The sequence below is a fragment of the Lepidochelys kempii genome, chromosome 25 (assembly GCF_965140285.1).
Source record: "Lepidochelys kempii isolate rLepKem1 chromosome 25, rLepKem1.hap1, whole genome shotgun sequence".
NCBI lineage: Eukaryota > Metazoa > Chordata > Testudines > Cheloniidae > Lepidochelys > Lepidochelys kempii.
Window position 1 is genome coordinate 5,596,262 of NC_136404.1, and position 27,897 is coordinate 5,624,158.

General features: G+C 48.3%; 1 long non-coding RNA gene across 1 annotated transcript in view; it reads left to right on the forward strand.

Annotated features, from left to right (window-relative positions):
• LOC140903164 (uncharacterized) overlaps positions 1–24,539 on the forward strand; it is a 39,324-nt gene extending 14,785 nt beyond the window's left edge. The window contains exon 2 of the long non-coding RNA XR_012156172.1: positions 24,203–24,539. This is a non-coding gene — a long non-coding RNA (uncharacterized LOC140903164). The remainder of the gene's footprint in view (positions 1–24,202) is intronic.
• Positions 24,540–27,897: the final 3,358 nt, after the last annotated feature.

Below are 27,897 nucleotides of genomic sequence, written 5' to 3' on the forward strand. Positions count from 1 at the left end.
TTCTTTTGCATTTTGACTATAATGCCATTTCCCATTGTTCTGAAGGCCTTTCCTGGTGCCATACTGGTTGCAAAGTTCACTGGTTTTATCAGTGGTCTCATCATCGTAAGCTTTCAACATTTCCCAGCAGACCTTGATCTTCACAGGCAGCTTTCCAAAGTTTTACCCTTTTTACTGTGTTTTTCTCTTATTTGCTTGTGATGCAAGATTTTTTGATGTCTAGTTCTGGGTGTTTAATTTCTTTGTCAAAGTCAATAATTTCTGGTGATGTTGGTTTGATTTAAATATTTCCAGTGATGGAGAATCCACCATGACCCTTAGTAAATTGTTCCAGTGTTTACCATTACCTTTCCTGTTAAAAATGGGGCCAACCCCATCCATGGAGGCTCCCCCCCCCCGAGGGGGGCTGTGTAGGGCCCCAGAATAGCTAGGGACAGCCCTGACTCAGAAGAGCAAGGAATGGATCTTTCTGCTTGTTAGCCGATGGCCAAGGATGTTTGGTGAGGTGCCAGCTATGCCCGTTTTATACCATCCATGACTTTAACTGCTAGGACGCACTGTCCCTTCGCAGCGGGCAGCCCGGGCTAGGCTGACGGATGCCCCAAGGTCCTAAACACCTGTGACTTTAACTGCTAGAGCTCAGAGCTCCTTCGCAGTGGGCAGTCAATACTGACTGACAGGTGCCCCAATGGCAGCACTAAGAGCCTCTCCACACCCGTGACTTTAACTGCTAGAGCTCAGAGCTCCTTCGCAGTGGGCAGCCAGGATTGACTGACAGGTGCCCCAAGAGTTTGCCCCGTGGAGGCGGCACAACTCAACGCTAGGCTCTTAGTACTCTCACCTAATGGCCAGGCTTTATAGCCAAAACGGCTGAGGTTCTTTAATTGTGTTGGCTGCTTTACAGTAAACCAGAGAAAACAAGTCAGGCTTATGCACAAATGGTTACCAAAATTTATTAAACTAGATTCTAATCATGTGGTTACAAAATTGCTAGTGCCTACTTATTTAAATGTAGAGATGTTACACACACAAACAAGTTACAAAACTGAAGCCACAATCCCAAAGAAAGAAAACAAAGTATAGAGCTCTATTTCAAAATATGTGTACACTAAAGATAGGAGATCAGGTGTGGGTGCTTCTTACCCTCCTTGCGTCTCTCGATTCCAGCGGTGCCAAGCCAGGATCGGTCACTCAATTCCGCGGAAAGACGAATAAGGGACAAGGCTTAGGGACCCTCTTAGCTGCAGAAGCCTTGGGAGGCTGTCACTTATCTGACCAGCAGATAGATAGTGAAAAGCACTCCAAAATCATGGTGCTGTAGGTCCCCTACTTATACCTCTGTACTCCTTTATTCTCTTTCTCCTTTCTTCTGCCAAATTGGGGCTGGTCTGTCTGGGTGACGCCAGCTCTCGCAAGAGTAGTTTATACTTGCAAGGGAGAGAAACAATAAGTGTCGACTACTGGACATTCCTTTTATCAGGGTAAATATTTTCCCACCTAGGATGTTGGGGTGTGTGCATCACGCTATTTAGTAGGGGCTAAGAGCCATGTCTGTCACAGCTTCTCTGTCTGCTGGGAGCCTAATCGTTGTATCTGTTCCCAGAGGCACATTGTAGCAGCACACCTGTGCTTCTCACAGCTTCAAAGGCTGTGCTGGAATTGATGTTAAGTGCCCTGTTGTTTTGGCTCCCTTGTGTTCCCAGCAATGCTGGTCTGGGGGAGCGGGGGCTGGCTGTCTGGCTACATTCTGGTGATGTTGGTTTGATTTAAATATTTCCAGTAATGGAGAATCCACCATGACCCTTAGTAAATTGTTCCAGTGTTTATCATTACCTTTCCTGTTAAAAATGGGGCCAACCCCATCCATGGAGGCTCCCTCCCCACCCGAGGGGGGCTGCGTAGGGCCCCAGAATAGCTAGGGACAACCCTGACTCAGAAGAGCAAGGAATGGATCTTCCTGCTGTATAATTTTCTTGGCTGTCTGTACCGCTCTCAGCCTTCTCATTTGCTTGTGGGTAATGTGGGCTGCTAGTAATATGATCAAAATCATATTTTGTTTGGAATGATTTAAATTCTGTTGGAGTGAATTGTGGTTGGTTGTCCATCACTAATTGTTCTGGAATATTGCAATGAGCAAAAGTGTACTTCAGATTCTCAACAGCACTGCAGCATGTTATATCTTTTAAGTACATTAATTCTATATATCAGGAAAAATAGCCCATGGTGACCAGGTAATGATGTCCTCTGAATTCGCATAAATCTACAGCTAGTCTCTCCCAAGATTTGTCCAGAAGAGGTGTTGTTATTAAAGGTTCTTTGTGTTGTGCTGGTCTGTTGGTTCTGAAATGTATCTCTATTCTTTATATCCTTGCTGATGCCCTTCTGCCACACTGACTGGCCTGTTCACGGCATTTAGTTAATCCTTGATGTCCTTCGTGGTTGAGGTTTAGGATTTCTCCTCTCATTTTGTTTGGAATTACGATGCAGTTACCTTTAATCACAAGTCCCTTTGACTTGCTTAATTGTCCATGCACTGCAAAGTAGTCTCTTGTCACTTCTTTAGTGTCCTGTAGATACTCGTGCCAGCCGCCCCAATGGAACAAAACTTCCTCAACTTGCATGACTGTCGAGGTTGCTTTTTGCAGCTGGAGTAGTCTCTTTTCTGACACTAGTTTGCATATGTCCACAGCATCAATGTGCACCTTTATCTCATCTTTGAGTTCACAGTAGTTGAATGTGATACAGGGCTCTGTGACAGCATGTCTACTACTGCCAGATTTCCCCAGGAACATATTTAGCAATTGAATTAAATTGAATTAACCTTAGCAATAGATATTAGCATCCCAACAATGCTTAATCCCAACAATGACAGGTTTCAGAGTTACAGCCATGTTAGTCTGTATTCGCAAAAAGAAAAGGAGTACTTGTGGCACCTTAGAGACTAACCAATTTATTTGAGCATAAGCTTTCGTGAGCTACAGCTCACTTCATTGGATGCATACTGTGGAAAATACAGAAGATGTTTTTATACACACAAACCATGAAAAAATGGGTGTTTACCACTACAAAAGGTTTTCTCTCCCCCCACCCCACTCTCCTGCTGGTAATAGCTTATCTAAAGTGATCACTCTCCTTACAATGTGTATGATAATCAAGGTGGGCCATTTCCAGCACAAATCCAGGGTTTAACAAGAACGTCTGAGGAGGGGTGGGGGGGGGTAGGAAAAAACAAGAGGAAATAGGTTACCTTGCATAATGACTTAGCCACTCCCAGTCTCTATTCAAGCCTAAGTTAATTGTATCCAATTTGCAAATGAATTCCAATTCAACAGTCTCTCGCTGGAGTCTGGTTTTGAAGTTTTTTTGTTGTAATATCGCAACTTTCATGTCTGTAATTGCATGACCAGAGAGATTGAAGTGTTCTCCGACTGGTTTATGAATGTTATAATTCTTGATATCTGATTTGTGTCCATTTATTCTTTTACGTAGAGACTGTCCAGTTTGACCAATGTACATGGCAGAGGGGCATTGCTGGCACATGATGGCATATATCACATTGGTGGATATGCAGGTGAACGAGCCTCTGATAGTGTGGCTTCTACCTACATGCCTCCAGCTTTCACCCTGACCACACCACAAGATTCATTGTCTACAGCCAAGCTCTGCGATACAACTGCATTTGCTCCAACCCCTCAGACAGAGACAAACACCTACAAGATCTCTGTCAAGCATTCTTACAACTACAATACCCACCTGCGGAAGTGAAGAAACAGATTGACAGAGCCAGAAGAGTTCCCAGAAGTCACCTACTACAGGACAGGCCTAACAAAGAAAATAATAGAACGCCACTAGCCATCACCTTCAGCCCCCAACTAAAACCCTTCCAACGCATTATTAAGGATCTACCACCTATCCTGAAGGATGACCCAACACTCTCACAAATCTTGGGAGACAGGCCAGTCCTTGTCTACAGACAGCCCCCCAACCTGAAGCAAATACTCACCAGCCACCACACAACAGAACCACTAACCCAGGAACCTATCCTTGCAACAAAGCCCGTTGCCAACTGTGCCCACATATCTATTCAGGGGACACCATCACAGGGCCTAATAACATCAGCCACACTATCAGAGGCTCCCCCCCTCCTCAGACGTTCTTGTTAAACCCTGGATTTGTGCTGGAAATGGCCCACCTTGATTATCATACACATTGTAAGGAGAGTGATCACTTTAGATAAGCTATTACCAGCAGGAGAGTGGGGTGGGGGGGGGGAGAGAAAACCTTTTGTAGTGGTAAACCCCCCTTTTTTCATGCTTTGTGTGTATAAAAAGATCTTCTGTACTTTCCACAGTATGCATCCGATGAAGTGAGCTGTAGCTCACGAAAGCTTATGCTCAAATAAATTGGTTAGTCTCTAAGGTGCCACAAGTAATCCCAACAGTGTCTTTTCTGATGATGAGGGCTATAGGCGCTTTATTGCTGTTATCAGTGTAAACGAATCCAGTCCACGCAGAGATCTGTAAAAGTTCTCACAGGCCCACAGGCTTGCCAGGCATGCCTTTCAATCTGCGCATATCGTTTTCCTGCTGCTGGGAGAGTGTGAGAGGAAAATGCAACTGGTTCTCCTCCCAGCCCTGTTGTTATGACAGTGCACCGCCTAGGCCAGAGCTGCTTGCATCCACGCTGACCACTGTGGCTTTGTTCATATTGTAGTACTTGAGAATTGGAGCTGTTGTGATACATTTATTTTATTGTTTGAAGGCAGTTTCTTGGTTTGGCCCCGTAGCCAACGTGTTGGACTTTAATAGTTCATTTTGTGGTTTTGTCACTGTAGAAAGCTCTTGTAGGTATCGACCAAAGTAATTTACCATCCCCAGTATGCGTCTCAGTTCTGGTGCATTAGCTGGTGCATTCAGTTCCTGAATTGCTTTTACTTTCTCAGGGCTAGGACTGATTCCATCTTTGTTTATTGTCTGTCCCAAACCCTCAATTTGGGGAAGGCAGAAAAAACATTTTTTCTTGTTTAGCTTCAGTGCAGGCTGATTTATTAGGCTTAGGACTTTGCTGAGGGTTTTGGTGTGTTCTTCCTTTGAAGGCCCATATATCAGAATATCATCCATGAAAACTGCAACTCCACTTGTGTTCTTTGACAGTTCTGCCATCATTCTTTGGAAAATTTCAGGTGCACTGATAATCTCAAAAGGTAATCTATGAAAGCAAAATCTCCCAAAAGTACTCAGTTTAGCACTTTCTTTGGCTAAAGGAATTTGCCAGTATTTGCTCAACGCATCCAGTTTGGAGAATACTGTAGCTCCTTTCACTTTGGGGAGGAAGTTGTCCAGTGTTGGGAGGATAGATTTTTCTCTCACAACTGCTTCATTAAGTCTTTTAAGATCCACACAGATTCATATTTTTCCATTTTTCTTTATAACTGGTACTGATGGGGAACACTATGTTGTTGGCTTTTCTTGATTATGGCAATCTGCTCTGGTTTCTTTAACTCAGTTTCCACATTATGAAGTAAGGGGATAGTCAACCTGTGGAAATCTGCTCTTTTATAAGCTGAGGTATAAAGTATGCATCAAACGTTGCCAGAACCCCTTTTATAGTCAAATTTGTGACTGTCTTCAGTGAAGTCAAAGGATTTAAAGAAATCCTCTGCTTGTATCCCCATAGCATAAATTACAGAAGATACTGGAATATCTCCAGTTTCTTTGTTTGCAATTTGAAATCTTGCAAAATACACTTCCAGGCTGTCCATTGTAAGGTTTGTCAAAACTGAAGTTCTCTGGGGTGTTGAAGAGCGGTATGCTGATGAGATCCTCCAATCTTTGTAGCTTTGTTCCGCCTGACACCACTTCATGTCCCTGTACCAGATATGGACTGCTTACATACATACCTATTCGCTTCATCTGGTGTGTATTGCTTATATACACCACATATCTAAGATCCTTTAATGCTCTACCAGGTATGGCTGAGGTTAGCTTAAGTAATGTATTTCACAAGGCGCCAGCTAGTGGCTGACCATATAATATAGTTTAGGGTTCCATTACAGAGCTAGTGATCCGTTCTTTCATTGAGATTTCCTCTTCCTAGCAGCTTTATCTGCTCCGTTTATCTGTAGATATCAAACTTCCCAGAGATATTTAAAGACCGCGTGGCAATGGCAGAGCTGGCCCCCTCCTGGAGAGACTCCAAAGTGCATTGGCAGCAGAGCCGTACAGAAAACATATATTCTAAGGAATGCAGGAGCATCCAGAAGACAGGGAGATTTACAGTTCCTGGAACAACCCTTGCTCTCCAAGTCAGCTGCTAGCAGCAGCTAGCAGGGCATGTTTTAGACTTTTATATCACTCAGAAGATTGAATTAAAGAATGAGTGTGTCCAGATTTGCTGACGGCAGAAAATCAGATGAAAGAGCAAATAACTCAGCCCTTATTGGTCAGCTTCAGCAGGATTGTGACATATTTACAGACTGGCCTGCTAAGTGAGAGATGGTATTTAATTAACCTAAATGCGAAAGGTTGCTTGTCAGGGGAAATGGCACTGTTTAAAAATAGGTGATGGCTGTGTCCCCAGGTCAAGCTGAGAAATCTGCCTCTCTGGGATGCAGAGAGCCTTGATGTGAGAGCAGATCCAAGGAAATGCAGGGAGTAGAACCAGCTTACAGTTAGGATCCTTCGGGTGTCAGCATGGCTAGTTATGAGGTGAGCTGGGGATCTGCTTGCCCCCCTAACCCTGATGTCCCGATCAGTGCGCTCGAGCTGCAGGATATGCAGCCCTATATATTCAAGAGGGCCCCTGTGTAAGAGACCCTTCGCTAGGTGATCCTGTGAGACCATCTCCATCACATTATTTAGCTAGACCTGCATTTCTGACACCATCCCTTATCAGGTAAGGGCCGTGCTAAGGAAAAAATGAGTGAGAGAAAGGAGAGATGTTATTAGTAGCTAGGACCATGGATGTGATGCACCAGCTCCTTGGTACCAGCATGTCCCATTTAACTATAGAAGTAGGAGGTTGGAAAGAAGGCTATTGAGCAGGGCCACTGTGGCCATTGGGTGGGGGTGGGTGGGTGCTTAACCCCATTAGTTATGTGATGGTGCTCCAGGGACCAAGACAGCAGCAGAAGGAACAGAGTCCCATGACTGGCCAAGTCTGCAACTGAAGAGAAAGTAGCAAATTGGTAAAATCAAACAGTTATGCCATCCCTTGGACTTTCTGGGGTCCCAGACTGCAAGCCCATACAACCATAGTCCAGGTGTGATGGATAAGTGCTTGGCAGCTGCTCTGTGTAAGTACTAGTGATTTACAACAGTTCACTATAATCTCAGGGCATACTTGGAATGGCCTCCTGTGACATTATCTGATTAAAATATGACCATGTAAATCATTGTTGCTACCACTGTTATATAATTGCAACGAATCTTATACAAAGTGTGACACATGGCTAAAAAGGGTTGAGCAGCTTGCAGGCTAATTGACCCAGATTCAACATTTAGGAACATATTGGTAGATAATGTTTGTGTTTTTGGGTGTTTACATATTTATTGTTAGAAGTTGACAATGTGATTAAACAGTCCCTGTCTATATTGTATTCTGTTAATTAAGAGATCTAAAGGAAATATTAACATTTAAATGAACTGTAAATGCAGTGATATCACTGTATTCATCTCTCTTTGAAATGTTTGGCAAATCACCTGAAGATGGTGGAAAACAGGCACTTGCCTTTTGTTAATCTGTGTAGCTAATTACCGGCAATGCTTAGGAAATAGGTCTACTTCAAAGTTTCCATGATTGCCTATTGTTTGCCTAAGGCCTCCAACTTTTCAAGAGAAGGCCTGGAACTGTATAAAACCCCCTTGGATCTGGATCTTTTTATCTTTGACAGAATAGAAGGAGGCTAGTCTGTCAAAGAAGCTTATTGGGACATCTCTGAGGATGAGATTTACCTGCATTTAGTTTCCAACTGTATTAGGCTTAGATTTGCATGTTTTATTTTATTTTGTTTGGTAACTTACTTTGTTCTGTCTGCTATTACTTGGAACCACTTAAATCCTTCTTTTTGTATTTAATAAAATCACTTTTTACTTATTAATTAACCCAGAGTAAGTATTAATACGTGTGGGGGGGAGGGCAAACAGCTGTGCATATCCCTCTGTTAGTGTTATAGAGGGCGAACAATTTATGAGTTTACGGATTTATGCACGCACAGATTTATTTGGGGTTTGGACCCCATTGGGAGACAGTAGCACTTCTTAAGCTGTTTTCAGTTAAGCCTGCAGCTTGTGGGGGACATGGTTCAGACTTTGATCTGTTTGCAGCGGGCAAGCATGTCTGGCTCAAACAAGGCAAGATACTGAAGTCCCAAAATGGCAGAGAAAATGGGCTCAGAGGTAGTCTAGGCACATCAGGTGGCAGTCCCAAAGGGGTTTCTGTGATCCAACCCGTCACACCCACCTGCTCCTAGGCCTCAGAGCCCGAGCTGCACCATTTACACAGCTATTTATACAGCTATTTTAGTGCACTACTGTGAGCTCTGCAAGCCCCAGTCTGGCGACCCGCACTGGGGGCTCACTACCATGGGATGTGCAGACACACCCACAAAGAGAAACTCACTACCCAGTAGTGGAGAGGCCCCAAAGCCTCCAACCCCCCTGTAGGTCTCCCGTCCCACCTTTCTGTGCTGATGCCAATGGGCTGGTGGGCTGCACGGCCCCCCGGCAGCCCATCGCCATCACTCAAATGTCAAAACAAATATTTCAAGCCTGTAAGTTGTGAAATCACCCTCTGTACGGGACCCAGGGCAGCAGCATCTTCCAGAGCCTGAAACAGCCAGGAAGTGTGGCTGGCTAGCCTGGGACAGAGATGGTCCCAGCCATGTGGGGTGGTACAGCCCAGCTCTCTCCACAGCCACAGAGAGAGCAGCGGCCTCTGATTCCAGCCTTCACAGGAACAGTGGCTGTTGGGCAGTGAGCAGCGGGAGGGGACTAGGGCCTGGGCGGAGTGGATTCCAGGGGCGAGATGCCTGTCTTTGTGGGGAATGTGGGGTTTGAGTGGGTGATGAAGAGGCAGATCAGAGTAGGTGATGGAGGAGGTGCTGTTACCCGGGGTTTTCAGAACCCCCTACAGGGGTAACTTAACTATTTCACTGCAAGGGTGTGTCAGAAATAAATCAATAGGAACACATCAATTCTGTCTGATCAAGGATTAAATGCAAATAAGCATGCTTTTATCTAACACTGCAGTTTATTCGATTTATGCACACACAGACATAAGCAATAGGTTTAGAACGTCCCAGATTTTTACCTAACATCTGGTCCACCAAGGCCAGTTGCTCACCCGCAGGGGAGAAAGGGTGTCGGGAAAAACATCTCTCAAGATGGCTTCAGAGGACTGCTCTGAAGTACACTGAATCAGCTGATCTTTTATAACTAATTTCTACAAAACAGATAGGTCATAATGACCCCGCCTGGATCATCACTTTTCTAACTTTCAATAAACTTCTAATATCAGAGGTGTCTAGATTCAAGGTTTTCCAACCCCCAAGGTTTTCAGTCTCAGTTGTTTACTTGTCTGTCCCCTTCTCCCATTCTGATTAGCAGAAACTGCCAGATAGTTTTGACTTTGTTTCTTTGACTTTGATTCTAAAGCCTGATCTAAAAGCCTGTTTTTCAAATTAACCCTTACCTATGCAGTGTTCTATTTCATTAATTCATGGCGGCTGAATGCACATAATATGGTTGGAATTAGCTTGATCACATTCTGGGGTATACACACCCCTCAAATCCACAGCAACAGTGCCCGGACAGGCATCAAGGAAAGCCCTTGCTCCATGCGCATTATCCTGAAGAAAGGATTGGGATGGAAGAGCCTTGAGGGGAGGGAAGAGTACCGAGCTGCTGAGCCAGGGCACTTGGCAGATCTGTTTGTGCAACAGAGGTGTGGGGTGGCACTGGGATGGCAGCACAGAGCAGGAGGGGACTAGGGCATTTTGAGCAGGAAAAGCATTCCCAGGGCTCTAAACCAGGGCTGGGTCCAAGTGTGATGAGCTGCGACCGTACAAAACACAGCCAGTCCCACGAGACCAGGGGAGATCATGGCTGCTGCCCCCACTGTTACCTCAGAGGCCGGTTATGAAATCCCTTCACTGACAGCAAAGGCATCGTGGCCTTTCTCTGACGGGGAGTTTATTAAAATAGCTCCTGGTAAAGTACCAGCTTTATCTGGCCGACCGGCAGCTCAAGGCTACTGGACTGAAATGTCTGTTCTTCGTCCCAGTGACATGGGAATCAATTGACTGCACATCCACCTCTTAAATGCTGACTTTTCTTCATGGAATAACAACAGATGGTGAAGTATATGTGGAATTTGAGAGCCTGAAGTCAATTCAAGGCCAAGCAAAGGGTCAAGGCTGCTTCTGGTGGCTACTGGAAGATGTGCAATTGCTGGATGTGGATTATCTGAGCTCCTCAGCATCATGACATCTAGGTCCCTCCAATGGCGCAGCTAAGAATGGCTGATGTCACCTCCTCTCCCAGCTGGCAGACAATCAAACATACGAGTGGAACTAGAGTGTCCTCATGTCCTAACTGGCGTCTGCTCTGCGGGAGCATTCTTAGTATCCAACCCACACGCCCCCAGGGTGTGGAACAGGTTTCCAAGGAGGCAACTTGCCCCTACATTACCCCAGAGACCTGTAGGTTACTGGATTCCCCCAAACAATCATACATCAGCACATTCCTGGGCTGCTCATTACTGAAGGAACATCTGGTTGTCGGGCATCAGCTGATGTGTCACCAGAGAACATGGAGACAAGATGACAGGCCCTTGAAGCACGAAATTGAGGGTGTCCAGGTTTAAAGGGGCCATTCAGGATACAGGGTTCTCTTCCCACACTATCCCTTCTTCATCGTGCCTCCTCTTTGGGTATCTCTTGAATGAGATTGTGGAACGGGGGTGGATTTTGGGTCCGCCCCCACAGCCACAGTCACCACATCCCATCTTGCTGGGTGCCCTGAAGGATCTGGTCCAATCTAGCGGAATCAATGCACTCGGGAGGGATTTCTTCCTTCTACACTACCTGCTGCAGCAAGGCCTTGTTTCTTGATGAAATCTGGGAACCGTTGGCAGGGGAGAAACAATAATACTGGTTTTTGCTGCTGTCAGTGATGCCACAGAGGCTCTCAAGAGTGAGTGAATAGTCTTGCACCATTGCAACTGGTTGGGAATCTTTCAGGGCATGGATAATTTGCACAGCAGGTCCCCACAAACTCTTGAGCACCCGTGTCCACTTTTTGGCATCAGAGCATTCCCACTCTTGGACAAGGGTCACCAAGCAGTCCCTCCGTATCTCATCCTCATCCTCCCCCAAGGGTAAGGGCGATACCCCTGAGAAAGAGCAGAACCTCTCATAGGGCAAACTTTCAGACATGGGCATCAATGCAACTTTCAAGGTGTCCCTCAGCGCTCTGGCCCACTCCATCAGGCTGTTGCTGCAGGAGTTGCAGCACCTCTCAATGCTGAGACTAATTCCTTTTGTGTCGCTTCTTATCCACCATCAGAGTCTGCAGTATCTGCTCTGACGGCTCCACCTTGAGTGACATGGGTGCACCAGCAGAGGGCTGTTCTGGCCCCAGGATTTTCCAAGGGTACCTCCCACTTTCACCTCTTTGGGACCTTAACAATGTCTGCTTCCTTGGAGACTGTACATAGCGCTCCCATAGAATCATAGAATCATAGAATATCAGGGTTGGAAGGGATTTCAGGAGGTCATCTAGTCCAACCCCCTGCTCAAAGAAGGACCAATCCCCAACTAAATCATCCCAGCCAGGGCTTTGTCAAGCCTGACCTTAAAAATATCTAAGGAAGGAGATTCCACCACCTCCCTAGGTAACGCATTCCAGTGTTTCACCACCTTCCTAGTGAAAATGTTTTTTCTAATATCCAACCTAAACCTCCCCCACTGCAACTTGAGACCATTACTCCTCATTTTGTCATCAGCTACCACTGAGAACAGTCTAGATCCATCCTCTTTGGAACCCTCTTTCAGGAAGTTGAAAGCAGCTATCAAATCTCCCCTCATTCTTCTCTTCCGCAGACTAAACAATCCCAGTTCCCTCAGACTCTCCTCATAAGTCATGTGTTCCAGTCCCCTAATCATTTTTGTTGCCCTCCGCTGGACTCTTTCCAATTTTTCCACATCCTTCTTGTAGTGTGGGGCCCAAAACTGGACACAGTACTCCAGATGAGGCCTCACCAGTGTTGAATAGAGGGGAACGATCACGTTCCTCGATCTGCTGGCAATGCTCCTACATATACATCCCAAAATACCATTGACCTTCTTTGCACCAAGGGCACACTGCTGACTCATATCCAGCTTCTCGTCCACTGTCACCCCTAGCTCCTTTTCTGAAGAACTGCTGCCGAGCCATTCGGTCCCTAGTCTGTAGCGGTGCATGGGATTCTTCCGTCCTAAGTGCAGGACTCTGCACTTGTCCTTGTTGAACCTCATCAGATTTCTTTTGACCCAATCCTCTCATTTGTCTAGGTCCCTCTGTATCCTATCCCTACCCTCCAGCGTATCGACCACTCCTCCCAGTTTAGTGTCATCTGCAAACTTGCTGAGGGTGCAGTCCACACCATTCTCCAGATCATTTATGAAGATATTGAACAAAACCGGCCCCAGGACCGACCCTTGGGGCGCTCCACTTGATACCGGCTGCCAACTAGACATGGAGCCATTGATCACTACCCGTTGAGCTGACAATCTAGCCAACTTTCTATCCACCTTATCGTCCATTCATCCAGTCCATACTTCTTTAACTTGCTGGCAAGAATACTGTGGGAGATCATGTCAAAAGCTTTGCTAAAGTCAAGGAACAACACGTCCACTGCTTTCCCTTCATCCACAGAGCCAGTTATCTCGTCATAGAAGGCAATTAGATTAGTCAGGCATGACTTGCTCTTGGTGAATCCATGCTGACTGTTCCTGATCACTTTCCTCTCCTCTAAGTGCTTCAAAATTGATTCCTTGAGGACCTGCTCCATGATTTTTCCAGGGACTGAGGTGAGGCTGACTGGCCTGTACTTCCCCGGATCCTCCTTCTTCCCTTTTTTAAAGATGGGCACTACATTAGCCTTTTTCCAATCGTCCGGGACTTCCACTGATCGCCAGGAGTTTTGAAAGATAATGGCCAACGGCTCTGCAATCACATCCGCCAACTCCTTTAGCACTCTCGGATGCAGCGCATCCGGCCCCATGGACTTGTGCTCGTCCAGCTTTTCTAAATTGTCCTGAACCACTTCTTTCTCCACAGAGGTCTGGTCACCTCCTCCCCATGCTGTGCTGCCCAGTGCAGCAGTCTGGGAGCTGACCTTGTTTGTGAAGACAGAGGCAAAAAAAGCATTGAGTACATTCGCTTTTTCCACATCCTCTGTCACTAGGTTGCCTCCCTCAGTCAGTAAGGGGCCCACACTTTCCTTGACTTTCTTCTTGTTGCTAACATACCTGAAGAAACCCTTCTTGTTACTCTTAACATCTCTTGCTAGCTGCAACTCCAGGTGTGATTTGGCCTTCCTGATTTCACTCCTGCATCTCTGAGCAATATTTTTATACTCTTCCCTGGTGATTTGTCCAATCTTCCACTTCTTGTAAGCTTCTTTTTTGTGTTCAAGATCAGCAAGGAATTCACTGTTAAGCCAAGCTGGTCACCTGCCATATTTACTATTCTTTCTACACATCGGGATGGTTTGTCCCTGTAACCTCAATAAGGATTCTTTAAAATACAGCCAGCTCTCCTGGACTCCTTTCCCCCTCATGTTATTCTCCCAGGGGATCCTGCCCATCAGTTCCCTGAGGGAGTCAAAGTCTGCTTTTCTGAAGTCCAGGGTCCATATTCTGCTGCTCTCATTTCTTCCCTGCCCCTCACTATGCAGGTGTAAATTCGAGTGTGGACCTTCAGCCTCCCCAGTATTCCCACTGCATCTAGGCTCTGCTCAATTTCACTGGGTTTCATCTCCTCCGACAACCTGCCACCAGCGCAGCCTTGGTTACTGAGATCCATGCCCCTTGGCACAGGTCTTCTAGTAATCCCTGTGACACCCTCGCACCTGTGTTCTCTCTAAGCTACGTGGTTGGGCGACCGCCCAGGAGTGATTCAAGTGCTGCACACTTGATTAGCAGAGCCCTACACATCCAGCAGCATGGGTTCAGTTGCCCCTCCCCACCCTGCTTTGCAGCCACCTTGCTCCTGCAGCTGCTCCCAGGACCCTCCTGCTGGCTATGCAGAGTGGGGGGTGGGATGTGCTGATGTCAGGGTGTCTCCCTCCCCCTGCCCCTGTACCCCATCTCCACAGAGCAGGGGAGAGAGGACGAGGGCTCAGGAGGACTTGACGAGGAGAGAGCTGCTGTGGTCTGAGGTCTGAACCAGCCCTCCGAGTAAGTGAATGAGTGTCTTAAAGAGACAGCACACAGTCTGGTGCTGTGCACTGTCTCTTTAAGGCACTTACTGAAAGCTTTCCTGCTCTGACCTAAGCCCTGTCTTCCCTCCCCGGCTATGCGGAGATGGGGTACATGGGCAGGGAGGGAGGGGGAGAAACTGTGTGTTGTGTGTGTTTGAGAGAGAGAGAGAGAGAGAGAGAGAGACAGTCTGTATGAGCTGTCTGCTGGGGAAGTCTCTGGTTCTCCCCCTCTCCCCATCCTTCTCCCTGGAACAACAAGCACTTCTTCTGCCTTAGGATGAGGTTTTAAAGGGCCGTGCTCTCCAAACCCTAAGGGGTTTAGCCACTGCCCATCCTGCTGATCCACATTGTCTCACTGTTTCCTTGTGCTCCCCCACCTGCCTGCCTGTAGCCTCCTCTCCTCTAGTCTCATACTTAGCATGGAAGCTGTTTGCAGTTGGGACTGACTTTTTGTTCTGTGTTTGTACAGCTCCTAGCACACTAGGGTCCTAGTCCGTGACTTGGGCCCTTACACGCTCCTGCAATACAAATAATATGTGATAATAACAATAATGCACAGGACAGGTTTAGACTTCAGCGAGAGCAGGACTGCTGCTGTCATTACTTATTAAAGGCATTAGATCATGGGGCCTCCCTGAGCAAGTCCCAATCCCTGCGATGAACTGCTGTCTGTTTGAGGTTTGGGCAGGGAGACCAAGGCTTTCACCACAGCCGATTCGCGAGGTGGGCTGGGAGTTAACTGATTTTGCTGGGTCCTGTTACACAAATGAAATTCCATCACAATGGTGTTTGGGGCCATTGCAATACACTCGTTCACTGGGCGTAGAGCCTCCACGGTCAGAGGATGGCTCAGGGTAGCTCTGGCAAGCAGGATTTTCCTATTGCTGGTCCCCTCATTGCTCCAGGGTCTCGGGGACCATACTGGGAGCTGAGTGCATTGCTGGGCTGTCACATCCCTTCCAGGAGTGAGGGCAGCTTCACCGGCAGGATTGGGAACTGGAAGTAGAAGAAGTGAGCAAATTCTCTCCCCTTGCCTCTGGCGGGTTTGTTGGAAGCCAGCTTTTGAAGGTTGCTATGGCATTTGTTATTGCCTTAAGATGCACTTGATGAATTTTACAGCTCAGCTGCTCCACTGCCCTCCCTCCCCCGCCCCAGGAAAAGCCCTCTCCTCTCTGCATTTCTGGCATGCGCTGAGCTTTGTGCTGGTTTCTCTGCTCTGCTCTGCTCTGCCTGTACAGGATCCCAGCACTCACCTGCTCCCGGCTGCTTCCAGTGCAGCTCCTTTGGAGTCCGAGTCCTTCTGTTTTCTTCTTTGATGCCTCCTGTAAGCTGCTATTCCAGGAGGTTGGGGGGTGGGGGGGGAGCGGCAAATGTTTTGGCCCAAGGGTCACATCTGGGTATGGAAATTGTATGGTGGGTCATGAATGCTCACGAAATTGGGGGTTGGGCTGCAGGAGGGCGTGAGAGCTCCAGCTGGGGGTGTGAGCTCTGGGGTGGAGCCAGAAATGAGGGGTTCAGGGTGTAGGAGGGGGCTCTGGGCTGGAGCAGCGGGTTGGGGTGTGTGGGGAGGGGGGTCCAGCTGGGGGTGCGGGCTCTGGGGTGGGGGTTGGGATGAGGGGTTGGGGGTGCAGGAGGGTGCTCTGGAGGGATTCAGAAGGTGGGAGGGAGATCAGGGCTGGGGGTTGGGATGCAGGCTCTGGGCGGCACTTTCTTCAAGCAGCTCCTGGAAACAGTGGCATGTCCCCTCCTCCGGCTCCTACGCAGAGGCATGGCCAGGTGGCTTTCCGTGCTGCCCCATCCACAGGCACTGCCCCGGCCAATGAGAGCTGCAGGGGCAGCACTTGGGGCGGGGGCAACGTGCAGAGCTTGAGGGCCAAATTAAAACATCTGAAGGGCCCGATGTGGCCCCCGGGCTGTAGTTTGCCCATCCCTGTGCTATTCCTTCAGTACAACAGAGAGAAAACCCCAGCTCACTGGCCTCGTTCCGCAGAAAGTCACATGGGGGATGATCTGAACTCACTGGGGCCTTGCTATCGATGCCTGCAGACTGGCTACGCTGAGACAAGAACAGGACCATGTCCCTGCAGGAGTGAGTCACAGAGCTGGATAGTTTGTTATCACTAAAGCACAATCTTAGAGTCCCATGCATTTACCCAGCACTTCCAGCTGCCGCTCCCGCCCCAAGAAGCATATAGGCTAAGGAAGGAAAGATAAATCAACACCGTTTGCAACAGGCAGAGAGGGAGGAAAAGTTCGCTGGAGAGGGTCTTGAAGGAGGATGCCTCTGAGATGGGCAGTGGGCTGTACGTGCAGCGTGGGAGATATGTGGCTAGGAGTGGAAGCAGGAGATGAAGGGAGGAGGGAGGTAGAAAGCCTGGGAGGAAGGTGGGGAGCAGGAAACCCAAAAGTATTAAATGGAAATGGAAAATTTTGCATTAAAGTTTCTGTTTTCCCCAAAAACCATTTTATATATAAAAAGGTTTTGATGGAAAATTTTCACCCTTCAGAGGCAGGTTCATAGAACCATATAAGATTAGGGTTAGAGGAGACCTCAGGAGGTCATCTAGTCCATCCCCCTGCTCAAAGCAGGATCAACCCCAACTAAATCATCCCAACCAGGGATTTGTCTAGCCAGGCCTTAAAAACCTCTAAGGATGGAGATTCCACCACCTCCCTAGGTAACCCATTCCAATGCTTCACCACCCTCGTAGTGAAATAGTGTTTCCTAATATCCAACGTAGACCTCCCCCACTGCAACTTGAGACCATTGCTCCTTGTTCTGTCATCTGCCACCACTGAGAACAGCTGAGCTCCATCCTCTTTGGAACCCCCCTTCAGGTGGTTGAAGGCTGCTATCAAATCCCCCTTCACTCCTCTCTTCTGCAGACTAAATAAGCCCAGTTCCCTCAGCCTCCCCTCATAAGTCATGTGCCCCAGCCCCCTGATCATTTTCATTGTCCTCTCCTGGACTCTCTCCAATTTGTCCGCATCTTTCTGGAGGGGGCGGGGGGGACCAAAACTGGAAGCAATACTCCAGATGTGACCTCACATCTGGCGAATAGAGGGGAATAATCACTTCCCTCGATCTGCTGACAATGCTCCCACTATTGCAGCCCAATATGCTGTTAGCCTTATTGGCTACAAGGGCACACTGTTGACTCATATCCAGCTTCTCATCCGCTGTAATCCCCAGGTCCTTTTCTGCAGAACTGCTGCTTAGCCAGTCGGTCCCCAGCCTGTAGCACTGCATGGGATTCTTCTGTTCTAAATGTCGCATTAGTGTCATCTGCGAATTTGCTGAGGGTGCAATCCATCCCATCATCCAGGTCATTAATGAAGATGTTGAACAAAACTGGCCCCAGGACCGACCCTTGGGGCACTCTGCTTGATACCGGCTGCCAACTAGACATGGAGCCATTGATCACTTTGAGCCAATGATCTAGCCAGCTTTCTATCCACCTTATAGTCCATTCATCCAATCCACACTTTTTTAACTTGCTGGCAAGAATACTGTAGGAGACCGTATCAAAAGCTTTGCTAAAGTCAAGATATATCATGTCCACCGCTTTCCCCATATCCACAGAGCCAGTTATCTCATCATAGAAGGCAATCAGGTTGGTCAGGCATGACTTGCCTTTGGTGAATCCATGTTGACTGTTCCTGATCACCTTCCCCTCCTCCAAGTGCTTCAAAATGCATAGGTTGTTGCATTATTGGATCTACTGAACCATTCTGGGTCCACAGTCTCAGACCCTCCTCCTAGAGAGCTGGAAGTTTGCATCATTAGCACTAAAGGACGATCCTATAGCATGCCTCCATTTCATGACATCCAGTTCGACAAAGCTATTTAATTACCACATCTTTTGTCCATGAGCCTGGAACAGACAGCAGATTATTATACATGGCCCTGATTGTATGAACTCTTAACTTTACAAAGATTGTGCATCCATGGAAACCCTAATAAATTTGAGAGTTACCCTCACTGTTAAAGAGTGAAAATCAGATCTAAACACACATGAATCATCCAGCTGGGATGCCCTGCATCCGAGGTGTCATAGGGCATGCCTGCCCCATAGCACTCCCTGCCTCAATTCCCTCTCACTAGGGTTCTCTGTCTCTCCTGGGGATTCATGTGGCTTAGTCCCCTGGCTGGGTCACTCTGAGTGGGCAACAAAAGTCCAAACAAACCATGGAGACATCTGATTATGGCACAGGCAGGGCTGATTGAACAGGGCTGGCTAACCCCTGGCCTCCCAGCCCTTTACGGGTCACTGTGTTATGTTAGACTCATAGACTTTAAGGTCAGAAGGGACCACCAGGATCATCTAGTCTGACCTCCTGCACCTTGCAGGCCACGGAACCTCGCCTGTTCACTCCTATAATAGACTGAAGTTAGGATATTCAAGGAATTAGCAAAGCACCATACTGACGGTTGGGTTTGTAAGATCATGGACAGCAGTGGAGGGCCAGGGAGATTGGAAAAAAGTAAATGTAGCATCCGTTTTCAAACAAAAGTGATTTCTGCAATTCCATGTGCCTAAGTCTAACGTTTGTTCCTAGCAAAATTGCTGCCTATCTAGAGGGTAATGGAAGCCTAAGCAGAAGGCAATGCAGGTTTACAGGGACACATCTTGCCAGAAGGATTGATTGCTTTTTTTAAAATAGCTTTAAAAAATCTGTGGATGAGGTGGATGCAGCAGATGTGATATATTTAGATTTGAGTAAAGCATTCGATACTTCATCTCCCAAATACCTAACTGAGAAATGAATTCAAATGGGAACATTGCGGATTCTCCACTTGGTGAAGGAGCGTGAAGAAAAGGTAATGATGACAAACAGAGCAGAGAGGTGCGGGAGGTGTCTGGTGGGTGCCGCAGGGGAGGGGTTGAGAGCTGTTCTTATTTAACAGGCTCTTATGTTGTATTCATGACTGTGATATCTGGGCAGCATGCTCCAGGAGGGTCAGAATGACCACGCTAATGAAACCCACCAATGAACCCAGCTCTAACCTACAACTGGGGCGAGTCACAAACACACACCCAGAGAAATAACACAGAGGAGCCACCTGTGAATGACCTTGGAAAAATGCCGTCAGTACAACTGGGGAGCATCAATTGCAGCACAAGGGTGAGAGTGGGCAGCAGATGAGACTGGATACGAACTTGGTGCTTGAAATGAGAAGATGAGACAGTTCAAGTGTCACAACCCAGTGCCTAGACACTACGGTGACGTGTGCTGTAGAAATGTGATTGATTGATGTCATCATGGCATAGCTTTCACAGAGCACCTAGCTGTCTCAGATCATCCATGCACCTCAAATGTGTAGCGCCCCTTTCCACCTGCTTACCTCTTTTAATGCCAACCTCCTGATGGACTTTGATGGACAGGCCTGGGTTCCTCTGGATCCCGACTCCAGCTCTGCAGGGCTTAACTTCCTGATTTTCTTCCCATAGGAATTGATTTGGCGGTTTCTTCGCCCCCCTTGGTCCTTCCCCTGGCAGGGTCACCAGGGCAGCTTGGAAGGAAAATTCTAATCACAGGGCAACCCACACTTACTTGCAAGATGGCTGGAGACTTCCAAGAAATGACAAACACACATAATGTTTGCAAGAGTAATGATATTATACAGGAAGTAACTATAACAGAACAGGGTAAAACACTACTGCTAGGGTTGCTAGTACGCACACTGTTAATACCCATGAATTTCCCTAGTCACATGACCTGATAGAGAAAGAGTAAAATGCAGTGTCCCATTGCTACACGTACTTTGTAGGGGCCGTTGATCACAGGCGCCGACTTTCTAGTGTGCCAGGGGTGCTTGACCACCAGCTCTGCCCCAGGCCCTGCCCCCACTCCATAGAATCATAGAATCATAGAATATCAGGGTTGGAAGGGACCTCAGGAGGTCATCTAGTCCAACCCCCTGCTCAAAGCAGGACCAATCCCCAATTAAATCGCCCCAGCCAGGGCTTTGTCAAGCCTGACCTTAAAAACTTCTAAGGAAGGAGATTCCACCACCTCCCTAGGTAACGCATTCCAGTGTTTCACCACCCTCCTAGTGAAAAAGTTTTTCCTAATATCCAACCTAAACCTCCCCCACTGCAACTTGAGACCATTTGTTCTGTAATCTGCTACCACTGAGAACAGTCTAGATCCATCCTCTTTGGAACCCCCTTTCAGGTAGTTAAAGCAGATATCAAATCCCCCCTCATTCTTCTCTTCCGCAGACTAAACATCCCCAGTTCCCTCAGCCTCTCCTCATAAGTCATGTATGTTCCTGTCCCCTAAACATTTTTGTTGCCCTCCGCTGGACTCTTTCAAATTTTTCCACATCCTTCTTGTAGTGTGGGGCCCAAAACTGGACACAGTACTCCAGATGAGGCCTCACCAATGTCGAATAGAGGGGAACGATCACGTCCCTCGATCTGCTGGCAATGCCCCTACTTATTCAGCCCAAAATGCCATTGGCCTTCTTGGCAACAAGGGCACACTGTTGACTGATATCCAACTTCTCGTCCACTGTAACCCCTAGCTCCTTTTCTGCAGAACTGCTGCCGAGCCATTCGGTCCCTAGTCTGTAGCGGTGCATGGGATTCTTCCATCCTAAGTGCAGGACTCTGCACTTGTCCTTGTTGAACCTCATCAGATTTCTTTTGGCCCAATCCTCCAATTTGTCTAGGGCCCTATGTATCCTATCCCTACCCTCCAGCATATCTACCACTCCTCCCAGTTTAGTGTCATCTGCAAACTTGCTGAGGGTGCAATCCACACCATCCTCCACATCGTTTATGAAGATATTGAACAAAACCGGCCCCAGGACTGACCCTTGGGGCGCTCCACTTGATACCGGCTGCCAACTAGACATGGAGCCATTGATCACTACCCGTTGAGCTCGACAATCTAGCCAGCTTTCTATCCACCTTATAGTCTATTCATCCAGCCCATACTTCTTTAACTTGCTGGCAAGAATACTGTGGGAGACCGTGTCAAAAGCTTTGCTAAAGTCAAGGAACAACATGTCCACTGCTTTCCCCTCATCCACAGAGTCAGTTATCTCGTCATAGAAGGCAATTAGATTAGTCAGGCATGACTTGCCCTTGGTGAATCCATGCTGACTGTTCCTGATCACTTTCCTCTCCTCTAAGTGCTTCAGAATTGATTCCTTGAGGACTTGCTCCATGATTTTTCCAGGGACTGAGGTGAGGCTGACTGGCCTGTACTTCCCCGGATCCTCCTTCTTCCCTTTTTTAAAGATGGGCACTACATTAGCCTTTTTCCAGTCATCTAGGACCTCCCCCGATTGCCATGAGTTTTCAAAGATAATGGCCAATGGCTCTGCAATCACATCCGCCAACTCCTTTAGCACTCTCGGATGCAACGCATCCGGCCCCATGGACTTGTGCTTGTCCAGCTTTTCTAAATAGTCCTGAACCACTTCTTTCTCCACAGAGGGCTGGTCACCTCCTCCCCATGCTTTGCTCCCCAGTGCAGTAGTCTGGGAGCTGACCTTGTTCGTGAAGACAGGCAAAAAAAGCATTGAGTACATTTGCTTTTTCCACATCCTCTGTCACGAGGTTGCTTCCCTCAGTCAGTAAGGGGCCCACACTCTCCTTGACTTTCTTCTTGTTGCTAACATACCTGAGGAAACCCTTCTTGTTACTCTTAACATCTCTTGCTAGCTGCAACTCCAGGTGTGATTTGGCCTTCCTGATTTCACTCCTGCAAGCCCGAGCAATATCTTTATACTCTTCCCTGGTCATCTGTCTAATCTTCCACTTCTTGTAAGCTTCTTTTTTTGTATTTAAGAGCAGCAAGGATTTCACTGTTAAGCCAAGCTGGTTGCCTGCCATGTTTACTATTCTTTCTACACATCGGGATGGTTTGTCCCTGTAACCTCAATAAGGATTCTTTAAAATACAGCCAGCTCTCCTGGACTCCTTTCCCCCTCATGTTATTCTCCCAGGGGATCTTGCCCATCAGTTCCCTGAGGGAGTCAAAGTCTGCTTTTCTGAAGTCCAGGGTCTGTATTCTGCTGCTCTCCTTTCTTCCTTGTGTCAGGATCCTGAACTCGACCATCTCATGGTCACCGCCTCCCAGGTTCCCATCCACTTTAGCTTCCCCTACTAATTCTTCCCGGTTTGTGAGCAGCAGGTCAAGAAGAGCTCTGCCCCAGTTGGTTCCTCCAGCACTTGCACCAGGAAATTGTCCCCTACATTTTCCCAAAACTTCCTGCATTGTCTGTGCACCGCTGTATTGCTCTCCCAGCAGATATCAGGGTGATTGAAGTCTCCCGTGAGAACCAGGGCCTGCGATCTAGTAACTTCTGCGAGTTGCCGGAAGAAAGCCTCCACCCTTTCCCCCAAATCCCCACCCCTGCCCTGCCTCTTCCTGCCCCCTCCTCTGAGCACGCCATGTCCTCACTCCTCCCCCCTGCCCCCAGAGCCTCCTGCCTGCCACAAAACAACTGATTGCGGCGGGTGGGGAGGCATGGGGAGGGAGAGGGAGGCGCTGATCGGCGGGGCCCGCCGGTGGGTGGGAGGTGATGGGGGAGGAAGGGGAGGCTGAGAAGGGGGCTACCATTTTTCCCCGGTGAGTGCCCTAGCCCTAGAGCACCCATGGAGTCGGTGCTTATACCCTTGATGACCTATGTCAGTGACCTCGTCTGTAGCTGTAACCCATGTGCCCAGCGGGGAGATATCTCTTTAAGAGACCCATGGGCAGGAGTGCAAGTGGGGTAGTACCCTCCAGTCTGCAGTACCGGCAAGAGATATTTAGTGGGTACGGGTACCAGAAAGACTTGGGTCTAGCCTGCCCCCCACCAGAGGGGGTGGGGCTGTGCTCTGCTCCTTAAAGGAGCAGAACAGGGCTAGGGAGGACATTCATTCTTTAAATGGATTTAACAGCACAATGCATATGCTAACAAACTGAAACAAAGGCTTTGTTTCAGTTTGTTACCATGTGTATTGTGCTGTTTGGTCAGGAGTCCTTGAGAAGGCGGGGGGGGGGGCGGGCTGAGGGAAGGTGTTTAAACAGTGGTTTTGATTCTGTTTCTCCCCATTTGTTTCAATTATCCATGACATCCATACTGCATACATCGAGTCCAGATCATGAGAGGACTGCCTCTGCTTGCACTGACCAGAGTGTGTTTGGATTCTGATGTCAGCCCAGTTCTGCAACCTGACAGGAATCAGGTGTTGTCCCCAGTGTACCTCGAATTCTTCCTTGCAGCCAAACTTGTCTAACATGCATTTTGTTAACTGGAACTGGAGCAGAAAAACAAAGAAGCTTCTGGAAGTGGGTATAGCAGTTGTGGGTCTGCTCCAGTAGGTTCCCTGTTGCTGGGGTCAGACACCCTGAGGGCGAGCGATCAGGGCAGCTGCTTTACAGGGGGCCATGTGCCTTGTGTGAGTTGTGGGAAGCTGAACCCAGGAGCAGGAAGCAGGTTGTTGTCCCTAAGTCTGAAGCATTTTGCAGCAGGTTAGTGTTATTGTGAACCCTCTAACAGGGAAGCCTGGGCAATGCTAATTATAGCCAGGGGGAATTTGGAGGGGAAAATAATTTCTATTTTAATTGTATGCGTTGAATGTTGTTTGGTTTTAGCCAAACTGTTCTAGTTACATTGTCTGAACTCGTCCGACTCACCAACTTTTCTTTAAATGTACTAATGGGGACGGAGTCATTTACATGTTGCTAGTCTCAGGTTTGTATCTTCTTGTAACAGGGTTTTCTTTAAATCTAGACACTTAACTGAGTGGTTGGTTAATCAGTCAGCTGACTGGCTAGCAGTGATTTCAGCAGGGGAAGAGTCAGCCTGGATTCCAACTGAAATTCCTACAAGCAAGTGGAGGGAAGATGTTGGTGATCAGAGACTCAGGTGAACTCAACTGAAACTTTTGGGAACTTTCAGTTTCTTCTCACTGTGTTTCTGTGGGGACTGAAGTGTTCAGATTTAAATTTGTTTTCTTTATTTATGTTTATGTATAAGTGAATATACTGGATTATAAAATAGTCATGTTATGCTGTAAAATTAGATGATTATTTTTATCATAAGATTTTTATAAAGTTGTTTAATTAAATTCATTTCTTTAGCTCCTTTTGGGACCTGAATGTGGGGAGGTTGACTCTGTGCAATCCTTGCTGAAAATCCTAAGAGACTGAACTCTGGGTCTCCAGCTACTTTTCTGTGGGAGTTGGGATTTTTTAGGCCCAGGAGGGACCTAGAACTCTAGCCACCCAATGGTTACATAGCAGCAAGGCAGCTTGGCTGATGGGGTTCAGCACAGCCCCCAGAATTCACATGTGGGATGGGTGTGCTGCGGCTGCTCCTGCTGGCATTGCCGCCGGTGGCCTTTCCTCTCGCCGTCCGGCTCACAGGCACTGCCCCCATCTCTCTGACGTGTGTCACCCCCAAAGAGCAAAGCACTCAGCGCTGGCCCAGCAAGGAGCCCGGTGGCCACTCAGATTGGCAGAGGTCCTGCGGGTTTTTCACCTTCCTCTGCAGCGTGGGGCGCGGGTCACTTGCTGGAGGAGTCTCTGCACCTTGAAGTCTTTAAACCACGAGTTGAGGACTTCAGTAGCTCAGTCATCGGTTGGGGGTTGTTACAGGAGCGGGTGGGTGAGATTCCGTGGCCTGCGTTGTGCAGGAGGTCAGACTAGACGATCATAATGGTCCCTTCTGACCTTAAAGTCTATGATTCTATGGTGCTCACCAGCCAAGGTGACTGCTGCTGCCTGCATGAACCATCCGACTTATCCACTGAATGGGTGATCCTTCAGGAGCTGGAACAGCAGCTCTGCAGAGGCTCTTATCTAAGGGTCTGTGCTTGGTGTTCATTACATTAGCCAAAGGGCCAGTCCAGACTGTCCAGAAGACCCTCCATCACATGTCCTCTGCCAACTAGCTGCTCTTCCTCATGGCTTGATAATGAGACCATTCAGGTGCTGGGGAGGGCTGCAGTCACCGAAAGGGCCCATTAGCCGGGAAGATCCTGTTTGAGTGGTAGCCTGAAAACAACTCCTGAATCAGGACATTATTTTTTGCATCAGTCACTGCACGTTCTGGTGCCTCTGGAAGGAGCGAAGTACAAGGGGCAAGGCGTGGGTCTGTCCAGTTCAGTGATGGGGGATGGATGCTTTTCCCTTATGTCATATTGCCTTACGGGAATTGTAGGTGAAGCTCTGTTCTCTTCTATGGGCTGGGTTTCCTGGAGAACTACATCTCCCATAATACAAAATGGATTTTCCTCAGATGAGCGGTGTGGTGCATCATAGCAGTCGGATGATTACGGATGTATAATGGGAGATATAGTCCATTGAGGGAGCCTGGCTAATCCGATAAAATGGAAGCATCAGGCTCCGAACTACACTTCTCACAAGGCAAGGCACATAAGAAAATGCAGTTGAATACTGAAGTGACTCAAGATCCCGTTTCTAGTGGTGCGCGATTGATGTAGGGATAGTAGCTGTGGTTTGCAGAGAGCAGTTACATCTGCAGGATTAATGGTGCCCAGAGTCTGAATTGCCCTGTTCCATGCAGGAGTTAGCACTGCACCCCTTCCATGGTCTGCAGCCTCCTGGGCTGTCAATATCACTCCAAGGGAGTAAGCAAGAGCACCCATGGGCCCACGTGTCTGGAGTGGCTCTCCTGTCTCAGTCCTATGCCCTCAGCACCATCCAGTCGTTATAAACCCAGACCCACACAATGCCCTGCCTTCCGTAAATGTTCAATGGGTCTGGGACAGGTGATGAGAATCAGGAGCAAACAGCAAAGTAACACCCAGCCAAAAGCCCAGCTGACTCTCGGTGAGGTGAGGTGTGCAGCCTCCAAACACAGCCTCTTCAGGAGTGCATGGCCCAGGCAAGGTACTCCTGCTGCTGATTTCAGGGGGTGTGTGGGAGGGGTGCAGGCTTAGCTCCCATCATGGAACAGAGAATAATTGTCACCATTGCTAATTTGGTTGGCAGTGTGGCTCAATGGTTAGGGGCCTGGTGTGGGACTCAGGAGGGTTGGGTTCAAGTCCTGATTCTGCTATTGGCCTGCAGGGTGAACTTAGGTTGCTTTAACTGCTTTGTGCCTCAGTTTCCCAATCTGTAGAACAGAGATAATGATACTGACCTCCTGTGTAAAGTGCTTTGAGATCTGTGAGGGGAATCGCTATAGCAGAGCTGGGTGTTGTTGTTATTATTACTCTATAATGGGACTTTGTATTCCCAAACATCAGTGAAGAAGGTGGCCACTGTGCTGTTTTGGGATCACCTGACCAGTATGGTGGGCTTTGACACTGCGTGCCCTGCCTTAATGCCGGCTGCTGTGGCTCAGAGTCCTGAGACCAGTAGCCAGCCCAGAAGCATAAAGGCTTTCACCAGCCTAGTTACTCCTGGCAGGTGACCCCAACAACCCTTCCAGTCCTGAGTCTCCCCAGATCCGCCTACTCTGAGTTCTTAACTACCAGGCACTCAGACCCTTCCCCTCTGGTGAAACCAGCCCCCCAGACTCTGGCTTGTGTAGGCGCACCCACACTCCACACAGTCTGCACACCCGCTGCTGTGCTGGCCTGGGGATCCCCACTGTTAGCCAGTGTCTGCATGTGCATGTATATACAGGTATGGCTCGTTCCCCAAGGGCCAACCCAAAAGGGCACACGGCAGAGCCCCAGCCTGGAGCAGGTGACTGTCTGTGTACTCAGCAGGCTGGTGGAGCAGGCAGAATTGTTGCTGGATATGTGGCTAGTTCTTCCTGGGGTGTTCAGAGGGTGGTGGCCCCAAGGGAAACCATGTCAGTGTCTCTCACCGGCATGAGCACCGTCCACATGCAGCCCCACACGCTGTCTATCTCTCAGTCTCTGCTTGGCACCATTTTTTGCGACAAAGAAGCCGTCTCTGAGGCAGGCCCTTTGAGCATGTCCTGCCGTCACTCTGTGACAGGAGCCCGCACTGTGCCCCTCGCGGGTGCCCATGGCAAGGAGACGCAGCCCGTGCTGGCAGGAGACCACTGCTGGGGGACGCACGCTATGGCTGCCAGTGTGCTGCACCGGCATGACCCACGTCTGTGGTGCGGAGAACTCTGCCTGGATCCATGCGATACCATCCTTGCTGACAGCCACTGGGTCCCTTAGACGGGCTCGCAGAGGAACTATGCTCCCAGCTGGGACACACAGTATGGCCAGCCCCAGAGGTTCAAAAATCATGAGTCAAGACCCCAAAATCACAAGATTGACCCAAACAATCATGAGATAAAAGAGATGATGCTGTGTCCGCTGGTTGCTGAGTTCCCCCTGTCCACCCCAGTGTGTGCGTGACCCTGCCCATTCTGCCAGACATGTTGGGTAGGTGATTTTGGCCCCCACAGAATCTCTGACCCCCCACATTTGCCCGTCCCTGGTCTAGCAATTAATTCCATCCCCCAACCTCCAAATCAGCCCTGCCCATGCCCCA